Below are 13,229 nucleotides of genomic sequence, written 5' to 3' on the forward strand. Positions count from 1 at the left end.
CCATGCTGAGAGGACAGCCTGAGCCCCTTGCCTCACACAGGCCCCTCACAGGCTGACAGAGGTTAGCCTGAGCCCCTAGCCTCACACCGGCCCCTCCCAGGCTGACAGAGGTCAGGCTGAGCCCATAGACTCACACCGGCCCCTCCCACACTGAGAGAGGTCAGCCTGAGGCCCTGACTCACACCGGCCCCTCCCACACTGAGGGAGGTCAGCCTGAGCCCCTTGCCTCACACCGGCCCCTCCCACGCTGAGAGAGGTCAGCGTGAGCCCCTGCCTCAACAGGCCACCGTGAGGGAGGAGCAGGGTCGCACGCGGGCTGCTGGGAGGCAGGCAGGGAATTGGGCCTGGGAGGTCGTGGTGGGGCGACAGCTGGGCCTGGAGCACCCCTGGGAGGCAACAGCGGGGGCTTCAGGCTCTTCTCCAGCCGCAGCTGGGACTGTTCAGGCTACTGGAGGCGGGATGTGGGCCTGAGCGCTTGGTTGCAGAAACTTCGGGGTCTACAAACGCCGGCGGGAGCTGAGCCAAAAGAGCTTGTTTGCTGGGAGGCAGGAGCTGGGCCGGGAGATGCAGCCAGGAGGAACAGCTGGGCATGCAGAGGCCGCCATGCAGGAGGCAGAGGCCGGGCGTCCTCAAGTCGGCCTCTCCAGACCCACTTGCAGCCTCCCAGCGTGCTCTCCGGGCCCAGCTCCGGCCTCCGGGCAGTCTCTGCAGGCCCAAGTCATCCTCAAGTCGGCTTGGAATTGGGCCTGGAAGAGCAGCAAGTCGGCCTCCCCGGGCCCATCTCCGTCCTCTCGGCGGCCTCTCCAGGTGCAAAACTTCCTCGAGTCAGCCTCTCCAGGACCAGCTCCTCCTGCCTCCCAGTGGCCTCTTTCAGCCCAGCCCAGCTCATGGCTCTCGGCGGCCTTCCCAGGCCCCGCTTTTGACTTTTGGCGGCCTCTTCAGGCCCAGAACTTGACCTGCAGTGGGCCTTTGCAGGCCCGGCCTCCTGCCTCTCGAAGGCCTGCACGGGCCCGGCCTCGGCCTCGGCCTCACAGCAGACTCTCCATGCCCAGCTAGCTCTCGCCTCACTGCGGCCTCCCGAGTCCAAAGCTCCTGCCTCTCGGCCGCGTCGGCAGGCCCAGCTCCCGCCTGCCAGTGGCCTCTTCAGGCCCATGGGGCTCATTCCTCACAACCTTTCCAGGCCCAGTTTTTCCCTTCCGGCGGCCTCTCCGGGCCCAGAGCCTCCTCAACTCGGCCTCTCCAGACCCACTTGCAGCCTCCCGGCGTCCTCTCCCGGCCCAGCTCTTCCTCCCGGCTGCATCTCCAGGCCCGACTCTGGCCTCCCAACAACGTCTTTGGACTCAGCTCCTGCCCAGCTCCTAGCGGCCCTGGTAGGCGCACAACTTCCCGAAGCCAAGCTCCCCAGGCCCAGCTCAGGCCCCACGGTGGCCTCTCCAGGCTCAGCTCCTGCCCTCCGATGGCATCTGCAGGCCCCAAATGGTCTCCGGTCGGTGGGCTCCTCTAGGCCCAGCTTGGGCCTCCCGGCGGCCTCTGCAGGCCCAAGTCGTCCTCAAGTTGGCCTGCAATTGGGCCTGGAAGAGCAGCAAGTCGGCCTCCCCGGGCCCAGCTCCGTCCTCTCGGCGGCCTCTCCAGGTGCAAAACTTCCTCGAGTCAGCCTCTCCAGGCCCAGCTCCTCCTGCCTCCCAGTGGCCTCTTTCAGCCCAGCCCAGCTCATGGCTCTCGGCAGCCTTCCAAGGCCCCGCTTTTGACTTTTGGCGGCCTCTTCAGGCCCAGAACTTGACCTGCAGTGGGCCTTTGCAGGCCCGGCCTCCTGCCTCTCGAAGGCCTGCACGGGCCCGGCCTCGGCCTCGGCCTCACAGCGGACTCTCCATGCCCAGCTAGCTCTCGCCTCACTGCGGCCTCCCGAGTCCAAAGCTCCTGCCTTTCGGCCACTTTGGCAGGTCCAGCTCCCGCCTGCCAGTGGCCTCTTGAGGCCCATGGGGCTCATTCCTCACAACGGCCTTCCCAGGCCCAGTTTTTCCCTTCCGGCGGCCTCTCCGGGCCCAGAACCTCCTCAAGTCGGCCTCTCCAGACCCACTTGCACCCTCCGGGCGTCCTCTCCGGGCCCAGCTCTTCCTCCCGGCTGCGTCTCCAGGCCCGACTCCTGCCTCTCAACAACCTCTTTGGACTCAGTGCCTACCAATCTCCTGGCGGCCTTGGTCGGCCCACAGCTTCCTCAAGCCAAGCTCCCCAGGCCCAGCTCAGGCCTCACGGTGGCCTCTCCAGGATGAGCTCCTGCCCTCCGATGGCATCTGCAGACCCCAAATGGTCTCTGGTCGGTGGGCTCCTCCACGCCAAGCTTGGGCCTCCCGGCGACCTCTGCAGGCCCAAGTTGTCCTGAAGTCGGCCTCTCCCGGCCCTGCCTCCCAGCAAGTAAGCAAGCTCTTTTGGCTCAACTCCTGCCCAGCTCCCAACCGCCTTTGTAGGCCCCGAACTTTCTCCAGCCAAGTTCTTCGGGCCTAATTCCTGCCGCCCCTGTACAGGACCAGCACTGGTTGGAGAACAGCCTCTGCAGGCCCTGCTCCTGCCCCCACGGCTGCCTCCCGGGGCGAAGTCCCTGCCTGCCTCCCAGCAGCCCGCGTGCGGCCCAGCTCCTCCCTCACGGTGGCCTCTTGATGCCCAACTCATGCCTCTGGCACCCTGCCCAGAGGCATGAGCCCCTGCCTCACACTGGCTCCTCCCATGCTGAGAGAGGTCTGTGTGAGCCCTTGGCTCACACCGGCCCCTCCCACGCTGAGAGAGGTCAGCGTGAGACCCTTGCCTCACACCGGCCCCTCCCACGATGAGAGAGGTCGGTGTGAGCCCTTGCTTCACACCGGCCCCTCCCACGCCGAGAGAGGTCAGCGTGAGCCTCTTGCCTCACACCGGCCCCTCCCACGCTGAGAGAGATCAGTTTGAGCCCTTGCCTCACACCGGCCCTTCCCACGCTGAGAGAGGTCAGCGTGAGCCCCTTGCCTCACACCGGCCCCTCCCACGCTGAGAGAGCTCAGTGTGAGCCCTTGCCTCACACCGGCCCCTCCCACGCTGAGAGAGTTCAGTGTGAGCCGTTGCCTCACACAGGCCCCTACCACGCCGAGGTCAGACTGACGCCCTTGCCTCACACCGGCCCCTACCACGCTGACAGAGGTCAGCGTGAGCCCCTTGCCTCAAACCGGCCCCTCCCACGCTGAGAGAGGTCAGTGTGAGCCCTTGCTTCACACCAGCCCCTCCCACGCCGAGAGAGGACAGCGTGAGCCTCTTGCCTCACACCGGCCCCTCCCACGCTGAGAGAGCTCAGTGTGAGCCGTTGCCTCACACCGGCCCCTCGCTCGCTGACAGAGGTCAGCCTGAGCCCCTTGCCTCACATCGGCCCCTTCCACGCTGACAGAGTTCAGCCTGAGCCCCTTGCCTCACACAGGCCCCTCCCATGCTGACATAGGTCAGCCTGAGCCCCTTACCTCACACCGGCCCCTCCCACGCCGAGAGAGGACAGCGTGAGCCTCTTGCCTCACACCGGCCCCTCCCACGCTGAGAGAGCTCAGTGTGAGCCGTTGCCTCACACCGGCCCCTCCCACGCAGAGAGAGTTCAGTGTGAGCTCTTGCCTCACACCGGCCCCTCCCACGCTTAGGTCAGCGTGAGCCCCTAGCCTCACACCGGCCCCTCCCACGCTGACAGAGGTCAGCGGGAGCCCCTAGCCTCACACCGGCCCTTCCCACGCTGAGAGGGGTCAGCATGAGACCTTGCCTCACACCGGCCCCTCCAAGGCTGACAGAGGTCAGCGGGAGCCCCTAGGTTCACACCGACCCCTCCCAGGCTGACAGAGGTCAGTGGGATTCCCTAGCCTCACACCGGCCCCTCCCACGCTGACAAAGGTCAGCCTGAGCCCCTAGCCTCACAGCGGCCCCTCCCAGGCTGACAGAGTTCAGCCTGAGCCCATAGACTCACACCGGCCCCTCCCAGGCTGACACAGGTCAGCCTGAGCCCATAGACTCACACCGGCCCCTCCAAGGCTGACAGAGTTCAGCGGGAGCCCCTAGCCTCACACCGGCCCCTCCCAGGCTGACAGAGATCACTGGGAGCCCCTAGCCGCACACCGGCCCCTCCCAGGCTGACAGAGGTCAGCGGGAGTCCCTTGCCTCACACCGGCCCCTCCCACGATGAGAGAGGTCGGTGTGAGCCCTTGCTTCACACCGGCCCCTCCCACGCCGAGAGAGGTCAGCGTGAGCCTCTTGCCTCACACCGGCCCCTCCCACGCTGAGAGAGATCAGTGTGAGCCCTTGCCTCACACCGGCCCTTCCCACGCTGAGAGAGGTCAGCGTGAGCCCCTTGCCTCACACCGGCCCCTCCCACGCTGAGAGAGCTCAGTGTGAGCCCTTGCCTCACACCGGCCCCTCCCACGCTGAGAGAGTTCAGTGTGAGCCGTTGCCTCACACAGGCCCCTACCACGCCGAGGTCAGACTGACGCCCTTGCCTCACACCGGCCCCTACCACGCTGACAGAGGTCAGCGTGAGCCCCTTGCCTCAAACCGGCCCCTCCCACGCTGAGAGAGGTCAGTGTGAGCCCTTGCTTCACACCGGCCCCTCCCACGCCGAGAGAGGACAGCGTGAGCCTCTTGCCTCACACCGGCCCCTCCCATGCTGAGAGAGCTCAGTGTGAGCCGTTGCCTCACACCGGCCCCTCCCACGCAGAGAGAGTTCAGTGTGAGCTCTTGCCTCACACCGGCCCCTCCCACGCTTAGGTCAGCGTGAGCCCCTAGCCTCACACCGGCCCCTCCCACGCTGACAGAGGTCAGCGGGAGCCCCTAGCCTCACACCGGCCCTTCCCACGCTGAGAGGGGTCAGCATGAGACCTTGCCTCACACCGGCCCCTCCAAGGCTGACAGAGGTCAGCGGGAGCCCCTAGGTTCACACCGACCCCTCCCAGGCTGACAGAGGTCAGTGGGATCCCCTAGCCTCACACCGGCCCCTCCCACGCTGACAAAGGTCAGCCTGAGCCCCTAGCCTCACAGCGGCCCCTCCCAGGCTGACAGAGTTCAGCCTGAGCCCATAGACTCACACCGGCCCCTCCCAGGCTGACAGAGTTCAGCCTGAGCCCATAGACTCACACCGGCCCCTCCAAGGCTGACAGAGTTCAGCGGGAGCCCCTAGCCTCACACCGGCCCCTCCCAGGCTGACAGAGATCACTGGGAGCCCCTAGCCTCACACCGGCCCCTCCCAGGCTGACAGAGGTCAGCGGGAGTCCCTTGCCTCACACCGGCCCCTCCCACGATGAGAGAGGTCGGTGTGAGCCCTTGCTTCACACCGGCCCCTCCCACGCCGAGAGAGGTCAGCGTGAGCCTCTTGCCTCACACCGGCCCCTCCCACGCTGAGAGAGATCAGTGTGAGCCCTTTGCCTCACATCGGCCCCTTCCACGCTGACAGAGTTCAGCCTGCGCCCCTTGCCTCACACAGGCCCCTCCCATGCTGACATAGGTCAGCCTGAGCCCCTTACCTCACACCGGCCCGTCCCAAGCTGACAGAGGTCAGCGTGAGTCCCTAGTCTCACACCGGCCCCTCCCACGCTGAGAGAGGTCAGCCTGAGCCCCTTGCCTCACACCGGACCCTCCCATGCTGAGAGGACAGCCTGAGCCCCTTGCCTCACACAGGCCCCTCACAGGCTGACAGAGGTTAGCCTGAGCCCCTAGCCTCACACCGGCCCCTCCCAGGCTGACAGAGGTCAGGCTGAGCCCATAGACTCACACCGGCCCCTCCCACACTGAGAGAGGTCAGCCTGAGGCCCTGACTCACACCGGCCCCTCCCACACTGAGGGAGGTCAGCCTGAGCCCCTTGCCTCACACCGGCCCCTCCCACGCTGAGAGAGGTCAGCGTGAGCCCCTGCCTCAACAGGCCACCGTGAGGGAGGAGCAGGGTCGCACGCGGGCTGCTGGGAGGCAGGCAGGGAATTGGGCCTGGGAGGTCGTGGTGGGGCGACAGCTGGGCCTGGAGCACCCCTGGGAGGCAACAGCGGGGGCTTCAGGCTCTTCTCCAGCCGCAGCTGGGACTGTTCAGGCTACTGGAGGCGGGATGTGGGCCTGAGCGCTTGGTTGCAGAAACTTCGGGGTCTACAAACGCCGGCGGGAGCTGAGCCAAAAGAGCTTGTTTGCTGGGAGGCAGGAGCTGGGCCGGGAGATGCAGCCAGGAGGAACAGCTGGGCATGCAGAGGCCGCCATGCAGGAGGCAGAGGCCGGGCGTCCTCAAGTCGGCCTCTCCAGACCCACTTGCAGCCTCCCAGCGTGCTCTCCGGGCCCAGCTCCGGCCTCCGGGCAGTCTCTGCAGGCCCAAGTCATCCTCAAGTCGGCTTGGAATTGGGCCTGGAAGAGCAGCAAGTCGGCCTCCCCGGGCCCATCTCCGTCCTCTCGGCGGCCTCTCCAGGTGCAAAACTTCCTCGAGTCAGCCTCTCCAGGACCAGCTCCTCCTGCCTCCCAGTGGCCTCTTTCAGCCCAGCCCAGCTCATGGCTCTCGGCGGCCTTCCCAGGCCCCGCTTTTGACTTTTGGCGGCCTCTTCAGGCCCAGAACTTGACCTGCAGTGGGCCTTTGCAGGCCCGGCCTCCTGCCTCTCGAAGGCCTGCACGGGCCCGGCCTCGGCCTCGGCCTCACAGCAGACTCTCCATGCCCAGCTAGCTCTCGCCTCACTGCGGCCTCCCGAGTCCAAAGCTCCTGCCTCTCGGCCGCGTCGGCAGGCCCAGCTCCCGCCTGCCAGTGGCCTCTTCAGGCCCATGGGGCTCATTCCTCACAACCTTTCCAGGCCCAGTTTTTCCCTTCCGGCGGCCTCTCCGGGCCCAGAGCCTCCTCAACTCGGCCTCTCCAGACCCACTTGCAGCCTCCCGGCGTCCTCTCCCGGCCCAGCTCTTCCTCCCGGCTGCATCTCCAGGCCCGACTCTGGCCTCCCAACAACGTCTTTGGACTCAGCTCCTGCCCAGCTCCTAGCGGCCCTGGTAGGCGCACAACTTCCCGAAGCCAAGCTCCCCAGGCCCAGCTCAGGCCCCACGGTGGCCTCTCCAGGCTCAGCTCCTGCCCTCCGATGGCATCTGCAGGCCCCAAATGGTCTCCGGTCGGTGGGCTCCTCTAGGCCCAGCTTGGGCCTCCCGGCGGCCTCTGCAGGCCCAAGTCGTCCTCAAGTTGGCCTGCAATTGGGCCTGGAAGAGCAGCAAGTCGGCCTCCCCGGGCCCAGCTCCGTCCTCTCGGCGGCCTCTCCAGGTGCAAAACTTCCTCGAGTCAGCCTCTCCAGGCCCAGCTCCTCCTGCCTCCCAGTGGCCTCTTTCAGCCCAGCCCAGCTCATGGCTCTCGGCAGCCTTCCAAGGCCCCGCTTTTGACTTTTGGCGGCCTCTTCAGGCCCAGAACTTGACCTGCAGTGGGCCTTTGCAGGCCCGGCCTCCTGCCTCTCGAAGGCCTGCACGGGCCCGGCCTCGGCCTCGGCCTCACAGCGGACTCTCCATGCCCAGCTAGCTCTCGCCTCACTGCGGCCTCCCGAGTCCAAAGCTCCTGCCTTTCGGCCACTTTGGCAGGTCCAGCTCCCGCCTGCCAGTGGCCTCTTGAGGCCCATGGGGCTCATTCCTCACAACGGCCTTCCCAGGCCCAGTTTTTCCCTTCCGGCGGCCTCTCCGGGCCCAGAACCTCCTCAAGTCGGCCTCTCCAGACCCACTTGCACCCTCCGGGCGTCCTCTCCGGGCCCAGCTCTTCCTCCCGGCTGCGTCTCCAGGCCCGACTCCTGCCTCTCAACAACCTCTTTGGACTCAGTGCCTACCAATCTCCTGGCGGCCTTGGTCGGCCCACAGCTTCCTCAAGCCAAGCTCCCCAGGCCCAGCTCAGGCCTCACGGTGGCCTCTCCAGGATGAGCTCCTGCCCTCCGATGGCATCTGCAGACCCCAAATGGTCTCTGGTCGGTGGGCTCCTCCACGCCAAGCTTGGGCCTCCCGGCGACCTCTGCAGGCCCAAGTTGTCCTGAAGTCGGCCTCTCCCGGCCCTGCCTCCCAGCAAGTAAGCAAGCTCTTTTGGCTCAACTCCTGCCCAGCTCCCAACCGCCTTTGTAGGCCCCGAACTTTCTCCAGCCAAGTTCTTCGGGCCTAATTCCTGCCGCCCCTGTACAGGACCAGCACTGGTTGGAGAACAGCCTCTGCAGGCCCTGCTCCTGCCCCCACGGCTGCCTCCCGGGGCGAAGTCCCTGCCTGCCTCGCAGCAGCCCGCGTGCGGCCCAGCTCCTCCCTGACGGTGGCCTGTTGATGCCCAACTCATGCCTCTGGCACCCTGCCCAGAGGCATGAGCCCCTGCCTCACACTGGCTCCTCCCATGCTGAGAGAGGTCTGTGTGAGCCCTTGCCTCACACCGGCCCCTCCCAGGCGGAGAGAGGTCAGCGTGAGACCCTTGCCTCACACTAGCCCCTCCCACGCTGAGAGAGGTCAGCGTGAGCCCTTGCCTCACAACGGCCCCTCCCACGCTGAGAGAGGTCAGCGTGAGACCCTTGCCTCACACCGGCCCCTCCCACGATGAGAGAGGTCGGTGTGAGCCCTTGCTTCACACCGGCCCCTCCCACGCCGAGAGAGGTCAGCGTGAGCCTCTTGCCTCACACCGGCCCCTCCCACGCTGAGAGAGATCAGTGTGAGCCCTTGCCTCACACCGGCCCCTCCCACGCTGAGAGAGGTCAGCATGAGCCCCTTGCCTCACACCGGCCCCTCCCACGCTGAGAGAGCTCAGTGTGAGCCCTTGCCTCACACCGGCCCCTCCCACGCTGAGAGAGTTCAGTGTGAGCCGTTGCCTCACACAGGCCCCTACCACGCCGAGGTCAGACTGACGCCCTTGCCTCACACCGGCCCCTACCACGCTGACAGAGATCACTGGGAGCCCCTAGCCTCACACCGGCCCCTCCAAGGCTGACAGAGGTCAGCGGGAGTCCCTAGCCTCACACTGGCCCCTCCCAGGATGACAGAGGTCAGCGGGAGCCCCTTGCCTCACACCGGCCCCTCCCAGGCTCACAGAGGTCAGCGGGAGCCCCTAGCCTCACACTGGCCCCTCCCAGGATGACAGAGGTCAGCGGGAGCCCCTTGCCTCACACCGGCCCCTCCCAGGCTCACAGAGGTCAGCGGGAGCCCCTTGCCTCACACAGGCCCCTCGCTCGCTGACAGAGGTCAGCCTGAGCCCCTTGCCTCACATCGGCCCCTTCCACGCTGACAGAGTTCAGCCTGAGCCCCTTGCCTCACACAGGCCCCTCCCATGCTGACATAGGTCAGCCTGAGCCCCTTACCTCACACCGGCCCGTCCCACGCTGACAGAGGTCAGCGTGAGTCCCTAGTCTCACACCGGCCCCTCCCACGCTGAGAGAGGTCAGCCTGAGCCCCTTGCCTCACACCGGACCCTCCCATGCTGAGAGGACAGCCTGAGCCCCTTGCCTCACACAGGCCCCTCACAGGCTGACAGAGGTTAGCCTGAGCCCCTAGCCTCACACCGGCCCCTCCCAGGCTGACAGAGGTCAGGCTGAGCCCATAGACTCACACCGGCCCCTCCCACACTGAGAGAGGTCAGCCTGAGGCCCTGACTCACACCGGCCCCTCCCACACTGAGGGAGGTCAGCCTGAGCCCCTTGCCTCACACCGGCCCCTCCCACGCTGAGAGAGGTCAGCGTGAGCCCCTGCCTCAACAGGCCACCGTGAGGGAGGAGCAGGGTCGCACGCGGGCTGCTGGGAGGCAGGCAGGGAATTGGGCCTGGGAGGTCGTGGTGGGGCGACAGCTGGGCCTGGAGCACCCCTGGGAGGCAACAGCGGGGGCTTCAGGCTCTTCTCCAGCCGCAGCTGGGACTGTTCAGGCTACTGGAGGCGGGATGTGGGCCTGAGCGCTTGGTTGCAGAAACTTCGGGGTCTACAAACGCCGGCGGGAGCTGAGCCAAAAGAGCTTGTTTGCTGGGAGGCAGGAGCTGGGCCGGGAGATGCAGCCAGGAGGAACAGCTGGGCATGCAGAGGCCGCCATGCAGGAGGCAGAGGCCGGGCGTCCTCAAGTCGGCCTCTCCAGACCCACTTGCAGCCTCCCAGCGTGCTCTCCGGGCCCAGCTCCGGCCTCCGGGCAGTCTCTGCAGGCCCAAGTCATCCTCAAGTCGGCTTGGAATTGGGCCTGGAAGAGCAGCAAGTCGGCCTCCCCGGGCCCATCTCCGTCCTCTCGGCGGCCTCTCCAGGTGCAAAACTTCCTCGAGTCAGCCTCTCCAGGACCAGCTCCTCCTGCCTCCCAGTGGCCTCTTTCAGCCCAGCCCAGCTCATGGCTCTCGGCGGCCTTCCCAGGCCCCGCTTTTGACTTTTGGCGGCCTCTTCAGGCCCAGAACTTGACCTCCAGTGGGCCTTTGCAGGCCCGGCCTCCTGCCTCTCGAAGGCCTGCACGGGCCCGGCCTCGGCCTCGGCCTCACAGCAGACTCTCCATGCCCAGCTAGCTCTCGCCTCACTGCGGCCTCCCGAGTCCAAAGCTCCTGCCTCTCGGCCGCGTCGGCAGGCCCAGCTCCCGCCTGCCAGTGGCCTCTTCAGGCCCATGGGGCTCATTCCTCACAACCTTTCCAGGCCCAGTTTTTCCCTTCCGGCGGCCTCTCCGGGCCCAGAGCCTCCTCAACTCGGCCTCTCCAGACCCACTTGCAGCCTCCCGGCGTCCTCTCCCGGCCCAGCTCTTCCTCCCGGCTGCATCTCCAGGCCCGACTCTGGCCTCCCAACAACGTCTTTGGACTCAGCTCCTGCCCAGCTCCTAGCGGCCCTGGTAGGCGCACAACTTCCCGAAGCCAAGCTCCCCAGGCCCAGCTCAGGCCTCACGGTGGCCTCTCCAGGCTCAGCTCCTGCCCTCCGATGGCATCTGCAGGCCCCAAATGGTCTCCGGTCGGTGGGCTCCTCTAGGCCCAGCTTGGGCCTCCCGGCGGCCTCTGCAGGCCCAAGTCGTCCTCAAGTTGGCCTGCAATTGGGCCTGGAAGAGCAGCAAGTCGGCCTCCCCGGGCCCAGCTCCGTCCTCTCGGCGGCCTCTCCAGGTGCAAAACTTCCTCGAGTCAGCCTCTCCAGGCCCAGCTCCTCCTGCCTCCCAGTGGCCTCTTTCAGCCCAGCCCAGCTCATGGCTCTCGGCAGCCTTCCAAGGCCCCGCTTTTGACTTTTGGCGGCCTCTTCAGGCCCAGAACTTGACCTGCAGTGGGCCTTTGCAGGCCCGGCCTCCTGCCTCTCGAAGGCCTGCACGGGCCCGGCCTCGGCCTCGGCCTCACAGCGGACTCTCCATGCCCAGCTAGCTCTCGCCTCACTGCGGCCTCCCGAGTCCAAAGCTCCTGCCTTTCGGCCACTTTGGCAGGTCCAGCTCCCGCCTGCCAGTGGCCTCTTGAGGCCCATGGGGCTCATTCCTCACAACGGCCTTCCCAGGCCCAGTTTTTCCCTTCCGGCGGCCTCTCCGGGCCCAGAACCTCCTCAAGTCGGCCTCTCCAGACCCACTTGCACCCTCCGGGCGTCCTCTCCGGGCCCAGCTCTTCCTCCCGGCTGCGTCTCCAGGCCCGACTCCTGCCTCTCAACAACCTCTTTGGACTCAGTGCCTACCAATCTCCTGGCGGCCTTGGTCGGCCCACAGCTTCCTCAAGCCAAGCTCCCCAGGCCCAGCTCAGGCCTCACGGTGGCCTCTCCAGGATGAGCTCCTGCCCTCCGATGGCATCTGCAGACCCCAAATGGTCTCTGGTCGGTGGGCTCCTCCACGCCAAGCTTGGGCCTCCCAGCGACCTCTGCAGGCCCAAGTTGTCCTGAAGTCGGCCTCTCCCGGCCCTGCCTCCCAGCAAGTAAGCAAGCTCTTTTGGCTCAACTCCTGCCCAGCTCCCAACCGCCTTTGTAGGCCCCGAACTTTCTCCAGCCAAGTTCTTCGGGCCTAATTCCTGCCGCCCCTGTACAGGACCAGCACTGGTTGGAGAACAGCCTATGCAGGCCCTGCTCCTGCCCCCACGGCTGCCTCCCGGGGCGAAGTCCCTGCCTGCCTCCCAGCAGCCCGCGTGCGGCCCAGCTCCTCCCTCACGGTGGCCTGTTGATGCCCAACTCATGCCTCTGGCACCCTGCCCAGAGGCATGAGCCCCTGCCTCACACTGGCTCCTCCCATGCTGAGAGAGGTCTGTGTGAGACCTTGCCTCACACCGGCCCCTCCCAGGCGGAGAGAGGTCAGCGTGAGCCCCTTGCCTCACACTAGACCCTCCCACGCTGAGAGAGGTCAGCGTGAGCCCTTGCCTCACACCGGCCCCTCCCACGCTGAGAGAGCTCAGCGTGAGACCCTTGCCTCACACCGGCCCCTCCCACGATGAGAGAGGTCGGTGTGAGCCCTTGCTTCACACCGGCCCCTCCCACGCCGAGAGAGGTCAGCGTGAGCCTCTTGCCTCACACCGGCCCCTCCCATGCTGAGAGAGATCAGTGTGAGCCCTTGCCTCACACCGGCCCCTCCCACGCTGAGAGAGGTCAGCGTGAGCCCCTTGCCTCACACCGGCCCCTCCCACGCTGAGAGAGCTCAGTGTGAGCCCTTGCCTCACACCGGCCCCTCCCACGCTGAGAGAGTTCAGTGTGAGCTCTTGCCTCACACAGGCCCCTACCACGCCGAGGTCAGACTGACGCCCTTGCCTCACACCGGCCCCTACCACGCTGACAGAGGTCAGCGTGAGCCCCTTGCCTCAAACCGGCCCCTCCCACGCTGAGAGAGGTCAGTGTGAGCCCTTGCTTCACACCGGCCCCTCCCACGCCGAGAGAGGACAGCGTGAGCCTCTTGCCTCACACCGGCCCCTCCCACGCTGAGAGAGCTCAGTGTGAGCCGTTGCCTCACACCGGCCCCTCCCACGCAGAGAGAGTTCAGTGTGAGCTCTTGCCTCACACCGGCCCCTCCCACGCTTAGGTCAGCGTGAGCCCCTAGCCTCACACCGGCCCCTCCCACGCTGACAGAGGTCAGCGGGAGCCCCTAGCCTCACACCGGCCCTTCCCACGCTGAGAGGGGTCAGCATGAGACCTTGCCTCACACCGGCCCCTCCAAGGCTGACAGAGGTCAGCGTGAGCCCCTTGCCTCACACCGGCCCCTCCCAGGCTGACAGAGATCACTGGGAGCCCCTAGCCTCACACCGGCCCCTCCCAGGCTGACAGAGGTCAGCGGGAGTCCCTAGCCTCACACTGGCCCCTCCCAGGATGACAGAGGTCAGCGGGAGCCCCTTGCCTCACA

General features: G+C 66.5%; 3 pseudogenes; all 3 read left to right on the forward strand.

Annotated features, from left to right (window-relative positions):
- Window positions 1-923: 923 nt before the first annotated feature.
- On the forward strand, window positions 924-2,291 carry LOC112207380 (putative uncharacterized protein FLJ44672; annotated as a pseudogene).
- Window positions 2,292-6,547: 4,256 nt separating this feature from the next.
- On the forward strand, window positions 6,548-7,915 carry LOC129138168 (putative uncharacterized protein FLJ44672; annotated as a pseudogene).
- A 1,015-nt stretch (window positions 7,916-8,930) lies between these two features.
- On the forward strand, window positions 8,931-11,702 carry LOC129138166 (putative uncharacterized protein FLJ44672; annotated as a pseudogene).
- The last annotated feature ends 1,527 nt before the right edge of the window (window positions 11,703-13,229 follow it).

Source organism: Pan troglodytes, chromosome 1 (assembly GCF_028858775.2).
Source record: "Pan troglodytes isolate AG18354 chromosome 1, NHGRI_mPanTro3-v2.0_pri, whole genome shotgun sequence".
In the NCBI taxonomy this organism is placed as follows: domain Eukaryota; kingdom Metazoa; phylum Chordata; class Mammalia; order Primates; family Hominidae; genus Pan; species Pan troglodytes.